Source organism: Puntigrus tetrazona, chromosome 4, assembly GCF_018831695.1.
Source record: "Puntigrus tetrazona isolate hp1 chromosome 4, ASM1883169v1, whole genome shotgun sequence".
NCBI lineage: Eukaryota > Metazoa > Chordata > Actinopteri > Cypriniformes > Cyprinidae > Puntigrus > Puntigrus tetrazona.
Window position 1 is genome coordinate 23,812,364 of NC_056702.1, and position 17,952 is coordinate 23,830,315.

Genomic DNA, 17,952 nt, shown 5'->3' on the forward strand with positions numbered 1-17,952 from the left:
GAAGAATCTGCAGGAGGCAGTAGTTTCTGAAGGAACAGTACTCAGTTTAACTCAATATTCAGAACTAACAAGGGACCTCCGTAGAATAACTGTAATAAAACAACCTAGATCCATCCAGGTAGCCATTCACACACAGTGTTAGAACCAGCTGTTCCCAAACTTTTTGAAAGGTTATTTAAATCATTTCTCTACTCATTTTTTTATCTTATGGACTATATGTAAACACATTTTATATAAAATATCCTACTCAGGACAGTACTCCATTAAAAAATAACATGTACATTATATTTGATCATAGATTCTGTAAAAAAGGGTTACCCAAACGTTTGCATGCCACTGTATATCATGACAATGGGTCAATGATTCATGAACATGATTTTTTATATTACTGCTACTGTAATGACACACATCTCTTTCTTTGATTTCAGCCAGCATCCCAGCAGTTGCTCCTTCGCATCTCTGCTTCCTGGACCCAAATGTCATGCTGAATGTTGAATGACCATCAGCTTTGCCAAGACAGAACTGCTTATGATTTCAAGCTGACCCAACTTTGGCATTCTAGTTGACACACAAACTTTTCTGACCATACGGCACTGACCTAGTCCTGCTGGTTGCCCAGTACAACATTAGGAAGATCAGACCCTTTCTTATAAGTGCATGCTACAAAACTCCTTGTCAAGCTCTTGTTCTCTCAGACTGGACTGTTGTACTACTCTTCGTAGCAGACCTTCCAGCATGTACTACAAGACTCTGCAGCTAATCCAGCATTGACTCGTACTCAAAACCATCAAAGGTGTATATATGTCTTTCTTTTTCAGATAAGTACAATCAGGCGTATATCAGAGTGGAATAAATCAGAGGACCATTTTAGTTTTACAGTGAACTATCCCTTTAATACTGACCTTTTTAAAAAGAAAAAAACTGCTTTATGTCTACTGTAATGTTAGACTAGCACAGGACTTTATATTTTAACTTACACTGTATGTTTTATTTGCCGTTACAAATGTATAAATAATGTATATATCAAATGCATTTAATGTACAAATTTAGTATATTCTGTATATAACATATATTTCCCTATAATTGTATTATTCTTTTAAATTGACATCCAATGTTGCTTTAGTATAATAACTAATACGAGTGAATGTGCAGGTTCATTTAATTATTATCATTGAATTGAATTATTAATTTGAAAGAATTGCTGGAAATGTAGCTTTTTTTACTATTTCTAAGTGTTCTGCTCATTTCTCTATTGTCCAAACATTTGAAACTGTAATTTCTGGAAAATGAATGATTAAAATGTATATCTACACACATTTGTGTTTATATTTATGAATTTACTACATTTTATAATTTTTTTGTTGTTTAATGTTTTACAAACTTATTCTAGGTAGACATAAAATAACTTATAAATGCCTTTTTAAATTAAAGATTTATTCAGTAAAAGGAGGATTTAAATCTAGATTAAAGACACATCTTTTTAATTTAGCCTACACATAACACACCAACACACTTTTATTTTCAAATCCATTAAAGGATTTTTAGGCTGCATTACTTAGATTTGCTGGAACCGGAACACTACTCCTACAATCACGATGTACTTGTGACATTGTAAAAGAATGGCATCTACGCTAATATTACTCTGTCTCTTTCTCAATCTATTTTCCTGTTTGTATCCAGACTAGATGGTGGATCAGCACACAGAGATTATGTTCATCAGAGACCAGAACACCTAGATCGCCCCGTGGACCAATCACCAGATCCTGATGATACACACACACACACACACACACACACACACACACACACACACACACACACACACACACACACTCACTCTCACACACACTCACACACACACACACACACACTAAGTCATTTACACTACCTGGGACACAGCTGCGTTTAAAATTGAACTGGAAGTTAAGTGTTGAGTGTCCAGGTCAGAGAGAACTGCCCCAACTGATCTAGTTTCTCCCAAGGTTTTTTTTCTCCATTCTTTATGCATGGGGTTTTTGTTTCCACTTACAGCTGTCGCCTCTGGCTTGCTTTGTTGGGGACACTTAACTTCTAGTGATTTAACGTCGAATTGGTTACAGAGACCATCTCTGCATTTAATAAGAAATTGGTCACTCTGCGTCATTATACATCCCTGTCATTTAGTACTCTTATACATTATACTGTACAGTGCTTTGATGGAACCTGTGTTGTTAAAAAGCGCTATATAAATAAAAATGATTGATTGATTGATTGATTGATTAATCATGTAAATTTGTAAAAAATGCATTTTAAACATTATTTCTTAGTTATTTCACGTAGAAAAATTGTACTTTAAAAATAAATTACTTTAAATGGAATTAGCAACTATATATAATAACTAATTAAAACCTTAAATTTACAGTGATAAACCTGAAAGTTGGTGGGTTTTATATGTAATTTCACGTAATTTGTCAGTTTTTAGTAGTCTAAAACATATTATCACCGGTAATATACTGTAATTTAATTAATTTTGACTGTAAATTCAATTCTGTATTTTTACAGTTTTGCTTGTAATTCTGTGAAATGGTTATTTTCTGTAATTTAACGAATATCTCTGGAAGCCCTGCTGCCAGTCTTTTTACCGCTTTTTTTAGAGATTTTTTTTTACAGTGTACCATTCGGTGTGAAGCTATAATTTAAAAATATTCTCTGGTCAGAAATGGACAAAAAAATGCATAAGGGTTAAACAATAAACCCCAAAAACCTCTCCTGCATAACATACTTGAGTTTTATTTAGTGAGCAGTTTGGATCCTCCAGTTTTCAGAGAGCAGCTTCACTCCTGAATCTCCAGGATGATTGTAGCTCAGATCCAGCTCTCTCAGGTGTGAGGGTTTGAAGTCAGAGCTGAAGACACATAACCACAGCCTTCTCTGTCACCATACAGCCAGACAATCTGAAAACACAGCAGTGATCCTTTTATTCATTAAATATCCATTTCAGCCTTGAATTATTCCTTTAGAATCATGACATCTGAAGCAATTTTCTACATTTTCTTGCTTCCACCCATTACTTCAGAAACCATCTTCTGCTTGTTCTTAAAAGGCTGACTAATTCCAGGATAGTCTCATGTAGCCAGACTTTCAGACTGATGAATGAAGGTCTGGATTGTATAGTTTTCATGCAACATCACATGCTTATAGAAACGCTCATATGGATTTGCTTCACTAAACGCCAGTTATTTTTAAGGAATAAAGTCAGAAAACCCAGATATTAAAAGGAAAAATTCAGTAAACACCTTATTGATTATGTATATTTTGTCCAGACAAGAAGATGAACCCACAATATAAAAAAACTATGCTGTATTAATATGACAAATACTGAATTTAATCTTTTATTATTATTATTTAAATATACCATGGCACTTTAAGTGTTTCTACAATGTTTTGTCTCACTATTTAATAAATAAAATATTGCATAAATCCTTAATCTAGATCGCTTCATTCCAGCATAAAACACGATACATAACTCTAAATGTTTTAATGATATGACAAAAATATTTCACTTTGCTATTACTTTGTCTTGTACATGTATATTTATTATTAGGTATTATTGTTTATTTATAGAACCACACTCATAATGACGTAATGTATGTATGACGTAATTTGTGAACAGTGAAGACGTTTATTGTGGACATGGACCGAGTGATTTATTGTTTGCCTGAACAATCTCTAGCAGTTGTCACATAGATTAAGAACTGAACCTCAAACTTCCATACAGTAAATATTCTATAATTCTCTGTTTAATAGTTTTCCACACATCAGCCACAAAACTTATTGCAGATTTAAGTGTCTATTACCAACTGAATTAATTTAATTTAATAAACCGTTTGACCTGACCATCACAGGTGCAGTCCAACTATTTTTTCAATCAAGTTATTGCATTTTGCCTCAATATAAATGTTATCTGTTCAAAACTGCCTCTATTGTGTACAACTCACATGGGAATAATGTAATAAGCAATTGCCAAAAAAATAGATTTCATGGGTCAAAATTTCATTTTTATGCTGAAAATTACTAGGATCTAAAGTTAAAATCATGTTCCATGAAGATATTTTGACAATTTATTTTTTGTCAATTAAATGTTTAAAAACATACTTTTTAAATTATAATGTACATTGCTAAGGACTTTTAGACAATTATAAAGGTGATTTTTTTGTTGCTTCAAATCATAGATTTTCAAATATTTGTCTCTTGGATAAATATTGTCATAACCTAATAAACCATCAAAAATAAAAACACCTCAAAGCTTATTTATTCAGCTTTAAGATGAAAACTTTACTCTTCAGACTGGTTTTGTGGTCAGGAGTCACATATAAATAAATATAGAGCTAATATTAAAATGACACTGCAAGCTTTTTAATTTGATAAACACATTTTTCTTATTTGTTTTATTGAAAGCCTTTACCTCAGAATCTCCAGATGACAGTTTGGACTCTTCCAGTCCTTCAGAGAGCAGCTTCACTCCTGAATCCTGCAGGTCATTGTTACTCAGGTCCAGCTCTCTCAGGATGTTTGAGTTTGAGGATTGTAAAACTGAAGACAAACTTTCACAAGACTGAGCAGTGAGATTGCATCCACATAGCCTGAGTAAAGAACAAGACACACAATTAGATTGAAAAAAAAGTAAATTGCCTTTCTTTAGATATTAAATGCCAGTTTCAGTAATTCAGTTCTGTATAAAAAAAAAACAGTTAAAGGAAGAATGGATCCAACTGCAGCAGGTTTGTATTATTTTAAATTAATAAAAATAAATAAATAAACCCAACAAAACCTCTCCTTCCCTTGAGTGTGACAGATGCAGATGGGAGGCTAATGTAAATAATTCAGGTGTGACTGAGTGAAAAGGGTTTCTGGTCTCCTGGTGGCGTGTGCCCCAATAAAGACCATTTGATAACCATTTGTCTTTGCTCCAAAGGATGAGCACGGGAATGAGCCGGGGAGAGGGTTTACATTTGGATGCTAAATGTTTGATTCTTTGATCGGTCTGGGTATTTAAGGAAGAGGGCAAACCACTCAGGGAAGTGTTCTGTAAGGAGATCGTGTCGCACAACTTCTGTTTGTCTTTATTGCCCGACAATGACCTTTTTGTATAATACTTTTTATAATTTGTTTATATGTTTGTTTTAGTTTGCTTTCTTTATTTTGTGTTTTTACTGCTGATCAGTTGTGTAAATGTTATGAAATTTCATGAATTGGAAAACAGTACTGCCTAAAAATAAAAGTGAAGCAGTTTACTTAGTCTAAAATAACTTTTCTAGTAGGTTAGTGACTTCTGAGGTTTTCCGCATTGTTGGCGTGCTAGGGTGAGTCAGATCAACAATCAATGGATGGAGACCAGGGGCACGCTTTTGAGATCTTGACTTCTGGCCACCAAACTGGCTTAGCATGCTATTACTTGAGGAATGAACGCATAAAAAATTACTCTTTTGAGTCTATTGAGAAAATGGCTGCATTGAGGTAAGCAATCACGGGTAGCCTCTGACTAAGACCTGGACTAGCCCAGATGTGTCGTGAGTCTGTTCTGGCCAAACAAGGTCTCTAAGACTCCTAACGAACGAAAAGTCGAAAAGTAGGAAGTATTATAGTTAATTAATGATTCGAATTCAATCATCACAACTAGAGGGATCAGAAGTAACATTAAAATTAATATAGCCAAAATCACGAAAATTGAGTCAGATCAAATTATATAACGTCAGAACTGAAATTAGGGAAATGAAAAAGATTAATTGATGTAAGTGATTTTGCAGAAGCGCTTAGAATGAGTCTAAAACGCATCCAGCCTACGACCAGCCTCTGGATTCCGGCCAGTAGGTGGATCCTTACAAAACTCAAACTGGATAAACAGGATAAAAAGGAATTATAGGTGGGTCTGAATAAAATACTATTCTCTGTACAAAATTAAATGTAATTAAAATGATTTTTATAGAACTGTCATATAGACTGTATGGGTCAAATTGTACATTTTCTTTCATACCAAAAATCATTAGGATCTTAAGTAAAGACTCATTAGACTTTATTTGCTTTAGTTAGACTCTAAATGCCTATATTCATGTCTATGAGTGTATCTCCTTCTTTGATATCTCCTAGAAGGTTCTTTCTTGGTATCAAAATGATTCTCTCGTTTTCCCTCAAATGATGATTTACCTCATAGAATCATGAAGTGCATCACACCAGTTTTCTTTCAGACGGATACTCTACAGATTCAACCTTCTAGTAAGTTACCTTCAAATAACTTTGTCATCTCACTATGGACTTTCCTTCAAGAGGAACCAGAGTAAAATCTGCAGCTCACAATCACCTAAAAATGTTCTTTTGCAGCAACAAAAACTAATGCAAGTAACTCTTTTTAACTAGTTGGATGCGTGTTTTTAAGTTTGAGCCAATTTTAAGGTGAATTTTGATTCTTTGATGATTCTCACTAGGTTGTGGTTTATTGATGGGTAATACTGCCATTTTTGTCTCCCTCTCTCTCTTCCTTACTTTCATTTATCCTGTTTATATGTGTTTCTGTTTAAGTTGTTGTCTGTTATCTATAGCCTCATTTATTAAATCCCTTATATTCACAATCAACTGTCTCTGGGTGCTGCTCACAATTTGAAGTCGCTGAATGTTGACCCTTGCTACATGCTAAATTACTGCTAGTACTGCAGAGTAGGAAAACTATTCTTCCTTGGCCTGAAACTAACTGTTGCATGCTAGAATTGATAAATAATTATATTGTCTGCTCAGTGGACAAACAGATGAAATAATTGGAACATTCTTCTACAATTAATACTAAGATTGAATCCAAATATTTATTATTAATTATACTAAGCTATAATTAATTATAAATATTTACCTTACATGAGCTAATTTATTACATATGTAGAGCTCCTAAACAAATGTTTGGGTTATTAAATTCATTGTTTGTTTAAAAAGAGGGATAAAAGAGAAATTTGTTTGGTTACAATATGTTTTATGCTGATTTGTTTTTTTTTTTTTTGTTTTATATATGTTCCTTTAAGATTTCTCTAAAAAAGAGTGTAAACAGTATGTAATACAGAGAACTAAAACAAGGACTTTAATTTTTTGTTGTATTTTCTGCTAATATTATCTCAGTCCTCATGAGAACGAAGGATTTTGACCCCTCAAGTTCAAGGGCCGGGGAAAAAGAACGTGAGCGCGTCTAGCTACTGGGTTTTTGATTGAGAGAGTCAGAAACTGCTGCGGCCAGAGAAGAGCATGCAGAGTCGTCTTTCAGGAGACTGAGATCGCCGAGTCAGGGTCGTGAGGTGGAGGAGGATCTTCGTGGAGGTCGTTTGGCATGTTAGGAGGAGAAGTTCATCGGATTCGGCGCAAGCGCCATCGAGGATGTCGTCATGGGAGGCTGTGCGTTTCATCTCATCATTCATCAAGGGTCCGCGATTATTATTCCATTAGTGAAATCTAGTTCCCTGGATTCGTGAGTAACGTGTTACAGTTTTGTTTCATCACAGAGCTCCAACTAGCGCCAACGGTGAACTGAAAATCCCAGCTATATTGTTGAAACTGTAAGAATTGAATGACTTGCTCACTCCATGAGATTAAACAAAAGCTCCTGAGAAAAAATGAATTCACATTTATTAATCATCTTTCAGTGTGTGTGTTAAGTGTTTCTCAAGTTTAAAAGTCATACAGGTTATAGTTATCATTACACGTCTGACATTTCATACTGATATCTGAGACCGGAGTGGTATTTGAATGTTTATTTCTTGAGTTAATTTGTGAATCACTATTCACAGAGTAATTTAGATGTAACTCTCGCCTAGACATTTTTTTGTTTTAATTTGATTTAAAATTTTCCTAGTCATTATCTGAGCCGTACAGCGGGAGGGCTACATAGTTTTTGATTCGTAATAAGCATTGCTAAGCACTTTATAAAACTATAAAGGTGATTTTCTTTTTGATTTTGATTTTTTTACCTAAGATTTGCAGATATTTGTCTCTTGAGAGACTTTGGAAGTCTCTCTTGAAATATGTCATCCTAATAAACCTTCAAAAATAAACATATGAATGCTTTATTCAGCTTTAAAGATTATGTATTAATTTTCATTTTTTGAAAACTTGACCCTTACAACTGTTTTTCCTTTTGGTCCAGGATCACATATAAGTAAATATAGAGCCAGACTAGATCATTACATTAAAACGACATTGCAAGCTTTTCAATTTGATAAACACATTTTTCTTATTTGTTTTATTGAAAGCCTTTACCTCAGAATCTCCAGATGACAGTTTGGACTCTTCAGTCCTTCAGAGAGCAGCTTCACTCCTGAATCCTGCAGGTCATTGTTACTCAGGTCCAGCTCTCTCAGGATGTTTGAGTTTGAGGATTGTAAAACTGAAGACAAACGTCAACAGACTGAGCAGTGAGTTTGCATCCACATAGCCTGAGTAAAGAACAAGACAAACAATTAGATTGAACAAAAGTACTGAATGGAGTAATCGTGTTTTAGTGAAGCTGCTCTATATATTTTATATTTTTTGTTCACTACTGTGATTACTCTGGTTTCACTTGTATCTTTACATAACTTTGATTAGTAAAGAACTATACAATGACAAAACCTAAGACCGAAAGGATGAAACCATTGAATGATCCTCCTGCTCAGTCACCGCTGGAGATGGCAGAACAGGCCGCTTCAGTCTCTGAGTCTGGTTTCAGTCTGAATCTAGCAGTATTCTTTTGAAATTAAAGAATATGAGCAAAACGATGACAGACCGATTAGTTTTTTGTGGAAGCATCTTTGGTGTCCACTCAGGCATCTTTTTGAGGCTCTGGGGATAGAATCAATTGAGGTTATAAATGCTACTGCAGATTTTGACTGTCTGCTCTCTCACATTGAGCAGAAGTGTGAAAATACAATCAGAGAATGAAGCCCTTTGTCATAAAACAATTTATGGATTCATCACTTTCCAAAGAAGAAAAAATACTTCAACTGGTTCTTCAACAGTTTCCTTTTTTCACTACGAGGAGCAGACCAATACACATCTTTCCAGATCTTCCGGCTGAAATTAGTGATGTTCGGAAGCATCTCCGGAGTGCCAGTGTAAGATCATCTACCCGAGAGAAACCTACGCTTCACCCACGGCACTACTGACAAGGTGTTTTCCTCAAGACCTTGAGACACTCACTGGGGTGCTGTCTTAAATATAACTCATATACAGTATATGCAGGCTGGACATGCACTGATCGTGACTCCTACTCAGCAGTCGCTTAGACTGAAGCATTAGTGACTGTTTTTGTTGTTTATGATATGTGTTCATGTGATTGGAGAGAGAGCTTCTGGGCTTTTATCTTAAGCTGTAGTTTACTGTTCAGATGGTCTGCAATTCCTCAGTGAATCTCGGGGTGTGTATTCTCACTTTGTTTGGAAAGTGGGGCGGGGGTAGGAGGGTAATGTTCTTGGTTCTCTTTTTTGTGCAAGTTCTTTTTTTATTAGTATTTATTATTATAAGCTCTTTTCATGCTTGTTTTCAAAGGGTATATATCTTTAATTTTCATCCTTTGTATGAATCCTAATTTACCTTCAGAGGCAGTGGTCTTTACCAGCTGGAATGTGCGTAGCCTGGGTCAATTAACTTAAACGAGCTAAAGTATTGTCACATTTAAAATCACTATCTGCCAATGTTATGTAATTTACAAGAGACACATATTAGGCCCACTAAAGAGAGATGCTCAAATGCAGCTGGGTTGGTCATATTTTCCTGGGTCTACATTCTCAGCAAGGCTGAAGAGTTGCAATCTTAATCTGTTAAACAGTTCCTTTAAGACATGTTTCCACTCTGAGTGATTCAAATGAGTAGATTACAGCTTGGTAACTGGCTACGCTTTATTTATTTCATGTTAATGTATATTATATATTATATATGTATATATGAATATATGTACTGTATATTTCACTTCTCAATGTATATGATCAGAACTTTGATGACCTTGCCTTCTTTCTTAAACTATTTCATTTACTGTCTTGATTTCACTGATTCACATGTGATTGTAGGTGGTGATTTTAATCGTGTACTTGATCATTGTTTGGACAGGTCAGCCCAAATAATCCAGATGCCTTCCGCTCCTGTAGTTTTAAATAACCTAAAGTCCTCCATGAACCTGGTTGATATATGGAGAATGGCACATCCCACTAGTAGAGACTATTCTTTGTCACTAAGACACAAGTCTTTCTGTAGAATAGACTATTGCTAGTTTCCAAACTTATATCAAATGTAATTACCTCAAAGTATCACAACATCTTATTTTCTGATCACTGAAGAGAAGTCACAGGCATTTTTATTACACATTGTGGAACACGTCAAGATGTCCCTTCAGTCCTTTGCTGTTTGTGATAAGCGATTGAGCCTCTTGCAATCATTATTAGAAATCATTCACCTATCAAGCCTGTAAGTCTGGGAAATCATTACATCTCCTTATACACAGACGATATTGTTCTTTTTCTGTCAGATAATGGGAAACAGTTTTAGATCTTATAGATCTTATAAAATCATTTTTTATGGTCTCTATATATATAATTAATTTATGTCTTTAGGTGCTGATCTTAGAGTTATTCTGCCAAAAAAACAAATCAATTTTTAAGTAGTTTTTTCTTAATAAATTGGAAGATTTTAAGACAAACATAAATGGAGACACTTCTTCTTTCTATGATAGGCTCTATAAACAAGTCTTTTTTTAAAACATTTGATTGATTAACTCTCCCTTTATCTGGGTCTTTAAAGCTCACAGAATATCCATAAAAGATACATTTACAGAAGTCAAGAGGTAAAGGTGGACTAGAGGCTACTGTGTTTCTTACACTACTACTGGGCAGGAAATGCCAGGGCCCTTGTCTACTGGCAGGAGGATTATAAAGTGGAAATCCCCACTGATACACCCCCTCAGGATGCTATTGAAAAAATGTAAATTAAAAAATAGTTTACTTTGCTGTATCACTTGCAGATTGATAAGATTGATTATTTTATTGTTTTAAACTGTTTGAAAATATGGCGTAACATTAAGAAAGGCTGCCAAATTACCTGACATTGTTATTTTGGATGCATTTCCCTCTTCTATCTCTGACATTCAACACCTGGAGGCAGAGTGGTATGGTCACCCTACAGAATTTATATATCAACAAACATTTTGTCTCATTTTCTAAACTAAAAGAGAAGTTTTCTCTCCAAACAACACACTTCTTTCAGCATTTACAGATTAAATTATGTATCATCACCCAGCCAGCAGAGGGGAGTCCTCACCTGAGTACTAGCTGGGCTCACCCTCTACTTCTTCTGCCTTCATTTCCTGTTTGGAGGCCTTTACAACCAGAGGCCTCCAAGAATACGATGTGAAGTATTGCCAGTATTACCTGCCTTACCGAGCGTTCTTTATCTCTGTCTCTAGCTAATCTTGTGTATGATCATTGCCTGTTTACCTGTTTTATGACCTTTGGACTTGCCCCTTCTGTATTGTTTACTGGATTGATTGATGTACTGGATCTGACCTTCTGCCTACCTTCACGTTTATGATTATTGTCTCAGCCTAAATAAACTACAGCAAATGGATCCAAACACAGCCTCCGCGTCCTCATTACAGCAGTATCTAATTTTGAATCTCTGCCGGAAGAAAGAAGGAATTATAAGCTATTGTTGGGTCTCACCTGATTCCAAACATTTAATTTCAGATTTTGTAAATTTATTTTCTCTAGAAATTAATCTGAAATGAATTTGAAAAATGCCTGGAAAGAGGAACTGGGCATACAGATTGAGGCTGATGTTTGGGAGGAGGGCCTCAGCAGGATTTGATCTTGTTCTATTAATTCCTAGACATCAATTAATTCCAGTTTAAAATGATGTATAGACTGCATTATTCAAAATTAGAACTACACAGATTTTTTCCTGCCATTTCTCCTATTTGTGACCGATGTAAATCTGCAGAAGACTCTTTGACATGTCCAATACTTTAAGATTTTTGGTGTGACATATTTAAGTGGTTCTCTGACATATATAAATATATATATATATATATATATATATATATATATATATATATATATATATATATATATATATATATATATATATTATTTTATATATTATATATATTTTACAATTTATTTTATATTGTCTTTATATATTGTTATTTTGATGTATATTTTTGTTGTAAGTATTTATTTTACATTCTACATTTAAATACATTTCTTTCTTTCTCCTCTGCACAGTCTTGGAATGTACCAGAATAACATTTCACTACATGTTTTGTACAAATTGTATGTGATAAATAAAATCTTGAATCTTGAATGTTTGTGTGTTTATACTTGGTCCTGATGTCTGATGTTTTTATTACTATTTGTATTATGAATAATATGTATTTTTATTATTATGAAACCAAATGCACTCACATTTAGGAACAAAGGAAATAGAGGACAGAAAATAAACACAGGAAATTCAATATATCATAGATTAAATAAAATCATAGTCTGGTTGTATACTTTGTCTTCATTTTCAGAAATGTAATTACATTTACCATTGGTGTGAACCTTGCTTAGACTTTCATTCTTTTTATATTTTAATCCCAGAAGTGTGGCAGACATTCATCACCATTGGTGTAAAGAGTTCATGAGACAATTTAAGACTCAATCTTTAAATGGCCAGATCTACTAACCAAACTCTCAGAGCCTTGGTTTTCTTGTACTACAAAACTAACAGCTCTACAGCTTTGAGAGGAAACCAGGATGATTCAGTAGATTTTGATCTTATTTGTAGCATCACAAACACTTTAAACAGAAATGCAAATAAGAAATGAAATGATGGTTTTTACATTTCTTTTGTGAATTATGTGGAGATCATGCATAGTTGTCAATCTTTAGAATGGATGAGTTACTTGCAAACATTGTTTGCATTAGTTACTAATGCATGCTCTAAAATTGCTAAATATCTACTGCTCTGTTGAAATGCAAAGACAGATTAAAATAAAACAAATATTGAGTACTTAAAAATTAAAAAAAAAAAAAGTATATATTTAATATTTGTTTTCTGCAAAACACCACAATAAATGGCACAAATATTGGCATAAATGTTAAAGAAAAAGAAATCTGAAAAAGTGCTGCAAAATTCTGGAGGAACTGTTACACAGATCCCACACAAAGACTGTTGAGTTTATTCTGTTTGGGTCCCTAGTGGCCGCTTATTGTGCTTTTTCTGTGATGTCTCTGTTTTGTTTTTTTTGTCTCTGCCCTACACTGCATTTTCCCGCCATTTTGATTGCCTGATTATTGTCAGATGTGTTAGTCATGTAGTCTAATTTACCTGCCTATTTATATTGGGCCTCGTGGGTGATATGTCACTGAGTCTTCGCTTTAAGTTATGTTGAGAGTGACCTGTTTTTCTAGTCTTCATCTCTGTCCTTTAAGCCAGAAAGCTAAGTTTTTGTGATTATCCTTTAAGTTTTGTTTTTTGCCTCGCATTTTGGATTTCCACTGTGGATGTTAAGTCAAGTTTTCGCCAGTTTTCTCAGTTCTGCCCTGTGCTGTTTATTGGACTTTATCATTTCTATTTTTTGAATTCTTTGTTGCAATTTTGATCTTCTGTGGATTCTAAGATCTTGAAATAGCCTCTGAGAAGACTTTTACACCTCTGCACTTGAGTCTCCTAAGTGACTCACTTTGGTTGAACCTGGCCTTTCACACCAGCGACCAGGTTCGATTCTGACAAAGACCTCATCGACTGGTTTAGTAAGTCTCCCAAAACTCTCCTGTTCACTGCAGAAATGTGATCATTCACATTAATTTTAGTAAAAACACAAACTATATCATTAGAACATGTTTTTAAAGTGTATTGATCTTCAGTGTGTTACTTAATGAACTGATCTGGATTCTTTAACCACAGGTAACAGATACTGAAGAACTTCATCTCCTGTATATTTGTTCTCAATAAACTGTTTTAGATCAAAAACATCCATCTTCTGCTCTGATGTCAGCAACACATAAACCAGAGCTGACCACTGTGAAGAGGATAGGTTGATTTCTCTTATTCCTCCAGATTTCAGATAACCCTGGATCTCCTGCATCAGTGAATCATCACCCAGTTCATTCAGACAGTGAAACAGATTGATGGATTTCTCTGAAGAGAGTGATTCTCCCTGATCTTCTTTTTGATGAACTGAACTGTTTTCTCTTTGTTGTAGGAGCAGCTTCCTGTCTGTGTCAGTAGTTTTCTTATGAGAGTCTGATTGGACTCCACTGAGAGACCCAGAAGAAACCGCAGGAAAAGATCCAGGTGTCCATTCTTACTCTTTAGAGCCTCATCCACAGCTCTCTGATGCAGCTCAGATAATGGTCTGATTTTATTAAAGAAGACAGTAAAGAAAGATTTTTGCTGGACTTGGTCAAACACATTTATCTTCTTTATTGTTAAGGAGAGGTGTGCATATAGAGCTGCTAGATGTTCCTGAAGGCTCAGGTGAACAAAGCAGAAGACTTTCCCCTGAAACAAGCCCAGCTCCTCTCTGAAGATCTGGAGTGCACAGTCCTGAATAAACTGATGCTTCTGTCTCATCAATGCCACACTTTTTCAAGTCTTCATCATAGAAGATCAGGTTTCCTTTCACAAGCTGCTGGAAAGCCAGTTTCCCCAGTTTGAGGATCATGTCTTCATCTGTCACGTTCTTCTCATAGTCTTTCTCATGTCTGATGTTGGTCTGAAGGATCAGGAAGTGTGTGTACATTTGGTGAGAAGTCTTGGGAATCTCTCAGTCTCTGCTCGACTCAAGATCTTCTCAAGAACAGCAGCTGAGATCCAGCAGAAGACTGGGATGTGACACATGATGAAGAAGGCTCCTGGAGGACTTCAGGTGTGAGATGATCCTGTCGGCCAGACTCTGATCACACTGATCCTCTTCCTGAAGTATTCCTCCTTCTGTGTCTCATTGAAGCCTCGTACCTCTGTCACTCGATGGACGCACTCAGAGGGGACGAGATCAGCTGCTGCTGGTCTGGAAGTGATCCAGATGAGAGCAGAGGAAGCAGATTCCCCACAATCAGGTTCATCAGCAGCACATCCACTGAGGCTGACTCAGATATATTACACAGATTCACTTTACTCTTAAAATCCAGAGACAGACGACACTTCCGTCCAGACCATCAAAGATGAACAACACTTTATATTCATCGCTGGATATTTCCATTTCTTTAGTTTCAGGGAAAAAGAGATTTGTGAAGAAGATCTAAAAGACTGAGTGTTTTGTCCTTCATCAAGTTGATTTCTCTGAAAGGAAGTGGAAATATGAGCTGGACGTCCTGATTCTCTTTCCCTTGGCCCAGTCCAGGATGAACTTCTGCACAGAGACTGTTTTTCCAATGCCAGCGACTCCTTTGTCAGCACAGTTCTGATGTCTTTGTCTTGTCCAGGTAAAGGTCTGAAGATGTCACTGCATTTGATGGCTGTGTCCTCTGTTGCTTCTCTCCTGGATTGTGTCTCAATCTGTCTCACCTCATGCTCATTATTGATCTCTCCTCTCTACTCTCTGTGATGTAGAGCTCTGTGTAGATCTCATTCAGCAGTGTTGGGTTTCTCTGCGTCGCTGTTCCCTCACACAGACACTCAAACTTCTTCAGCAGATTTGATCTAAGTGTGTCGAGGACTCTTCTCTTAAAATCTAAAGACTGAATCACAGATGTCTCTCTCTCATAGACACACAGCTGGACTCTTCTTCTGATCTCTTCTGATGAACTGAACTAAAACAGAGAAAACAGAGATATTCAACATTTCATACAGTGTATTTACAAAACTATTGACTTAAATTTAATAAAATATGATAATATAAATTGTAAATCAAAACATCATATAAGTGTCATACCTGAGTCCAGGCTGTGAATCTTCACTCTTAAAGTTTGTTGGCGGATCCACTTAGACCAGTCACTCTTCATAGACACACAGCTGGGCTCTGCTTCTGATCTCTTCTGATGAACTGAGCTGAAACAGAACAGATGTTATACTTTATAATCAGAATCATCTTAATATATTACAATATAATTTTATTATTCTTGAAAAATATTTGTATATACAATAAATTATAATAAATAAACTTGTAAATGTTCATGGTTTTATTTCTATAAGATTTATTGTGTTCCTCAAAGTACCTGCAGGCTGGAGAATACTCTTCATCTCCAGATGTTTGTGTTTCATTCATGATGGATCTGAACAGTTTGATCTTCAGCACTGACTCTAGATAGAAATGACAAAGAACCACAAAAACTACAGTAACTAAATAAACAGCTCATATTGTTATAAGTCATTTTATTAAACATTTTAAGTTGTTCTGTTTTATAAAGAATCGATTGCTATGTCTTTCTGAAATGAAATAACATTAACAATTCACTTTTCTATTATTCTTGTGTCGTTCATCTCATATTCAGGCGGCGGTGATTAAATTGCTGTGATTCACTAGTTATGTCAATAATGATTATTAATAGTTAATTTCAGCTTGATCGTATTTAATATTAAAATATACTAAAAATCTGAGTTGATGGCTGTTAGCTTTTCTTTATACAAATTAAATTTCCATTAGATAATTATGAATTTTACAACGTCGCAAACTAAGAAAAGTCAGTGTTACAATGATAAGAGTTTATCTATTAATAAATGTAGAAGTGAATCTGGCTCAAGATTATATAATAACCTGATATTAAATAAGAAAGACATGAGAATGCACAAGTAATATATATACATGTGTATATATATATATATATATATATATATATATATATATATATATATATATATATATATATATATATATATATATATATATATATATAAATAATGCATTATTACATTTCTTACAGTGTAAGTTTAGCACAACCATTACACTTTTTACTTGCAATTATAAAAGAGTTGTAAAAAGTTTGTTCATATTTGATCATGTTTCATGAGTGTTTCGTGATTAAGACAGTATTTAATCTTTACTTACATGAATAAGGAAGTGTCTTTCTGCTCCACAGCTGAAGACTTGCTTTTGATCAAAACGTTCAGTTTCTAGAACAACTTCTCAAAATGTCTTTGTTTTCTCTTTATGTTCATCTATGTCCCCGCATAAACATTAAAATGATGATTAGGTTAATGGTAGATGGCTTTTCGATCAGAAAAAACGATCAGGTGTAAACGTCACATGTAAAGTACAAGGTGCATAACATCAAAGTATCGCGAGATCGACTGACGGTTCTGTGTTCTCTTTACTTTCGCTCTCGCGGTACTTTGATTTGTACTTTGAACGAGGCCATTCAACTAACACACACCTAAGCACTTTATTTTCAACGCGGAAGTAAATACGAGGACGTCCCTTACTTCTAATGTGTTAAACTTCCGTTTCACGAGCAGCTAGTGGAAACAAACACAGACCACTGTATCTGTGTCCCAAACTGAAGCGCGTGAAGCTCGAGCCACGCCTCCTCGGGATTTCCTCAGGTGTTCTAGATTACCCTCCTGTCGCACTTAGCAACGGAGAGCTGACGTCCCACAGGATAGGAGGAGCCAGAGTCGATCACTTTCACTTTCATCAAAGCAATAATTTAATGTCCAACAAATTAAAACTACCTATAATTCAAATAAGCAAACGATAAAACTTGGCTCTACAAATATTAGATCACTTTCCACAAAAGCACTTTATGTATATGATTTGATCAATGATCAGAAGCTAGATTTGCTTTGTTTGACAGAAACCTGGCTAAAACCAGATGATTATATTACTCTAAATGAATCTACCCCACAAAATTATTTCTATAAAAATGAGCCACGTTTAAAAGGTAAGAGGAGGTGTTGCTACAATTTATAACAGTATTCTTAGTACTTCTCAGAGGGCAGGCTTTAAGTATAACTCATTTAAAGTTTTGGTGCTGCATATAACATTATCTACAGAAT

The 17,952-nt window shown here is 35.0% G+C and overlaps 2 protein-coding genes across 3 annotated transcripts in view; one reads left to right on the forward strand and one right to left on the reverse strand.

Annotated features, from left to right (window-relative positions):
- The window catches only part of LOC122342945 (NACHT, LRR and PYD domains-containing protein 12-like), a 510,774-nt gene that overhangs the window by 178,566 nt on the left and 314,256 nt on the right, over positions 1-17,952 (forward strand).
- LOC122343128 (NLR family CARD domain-containing protein 3-like) overlaps positions 4,486-17,952 on the reverse strand; it is a 112,686-nt gene continuing 99,219 nt past the window's right edge. The window contains exons 2-3 of one of the 2 annotated variants that reach the window (XM_043237481.1): positions 8,269-8,444; positions 4,486-4,622 (exon numbers count right to left, since the gene is read on the reverse strand). The gene's annotated coding sequence lies outside the window, so the exon portion shown is untranslated. The remainder of the gene's footprint in view (positions 4,623-8,268; positions 8,445-17,952) is intronic. The other variant, XM_043237483.1, reaches the window with a different exon arrangement.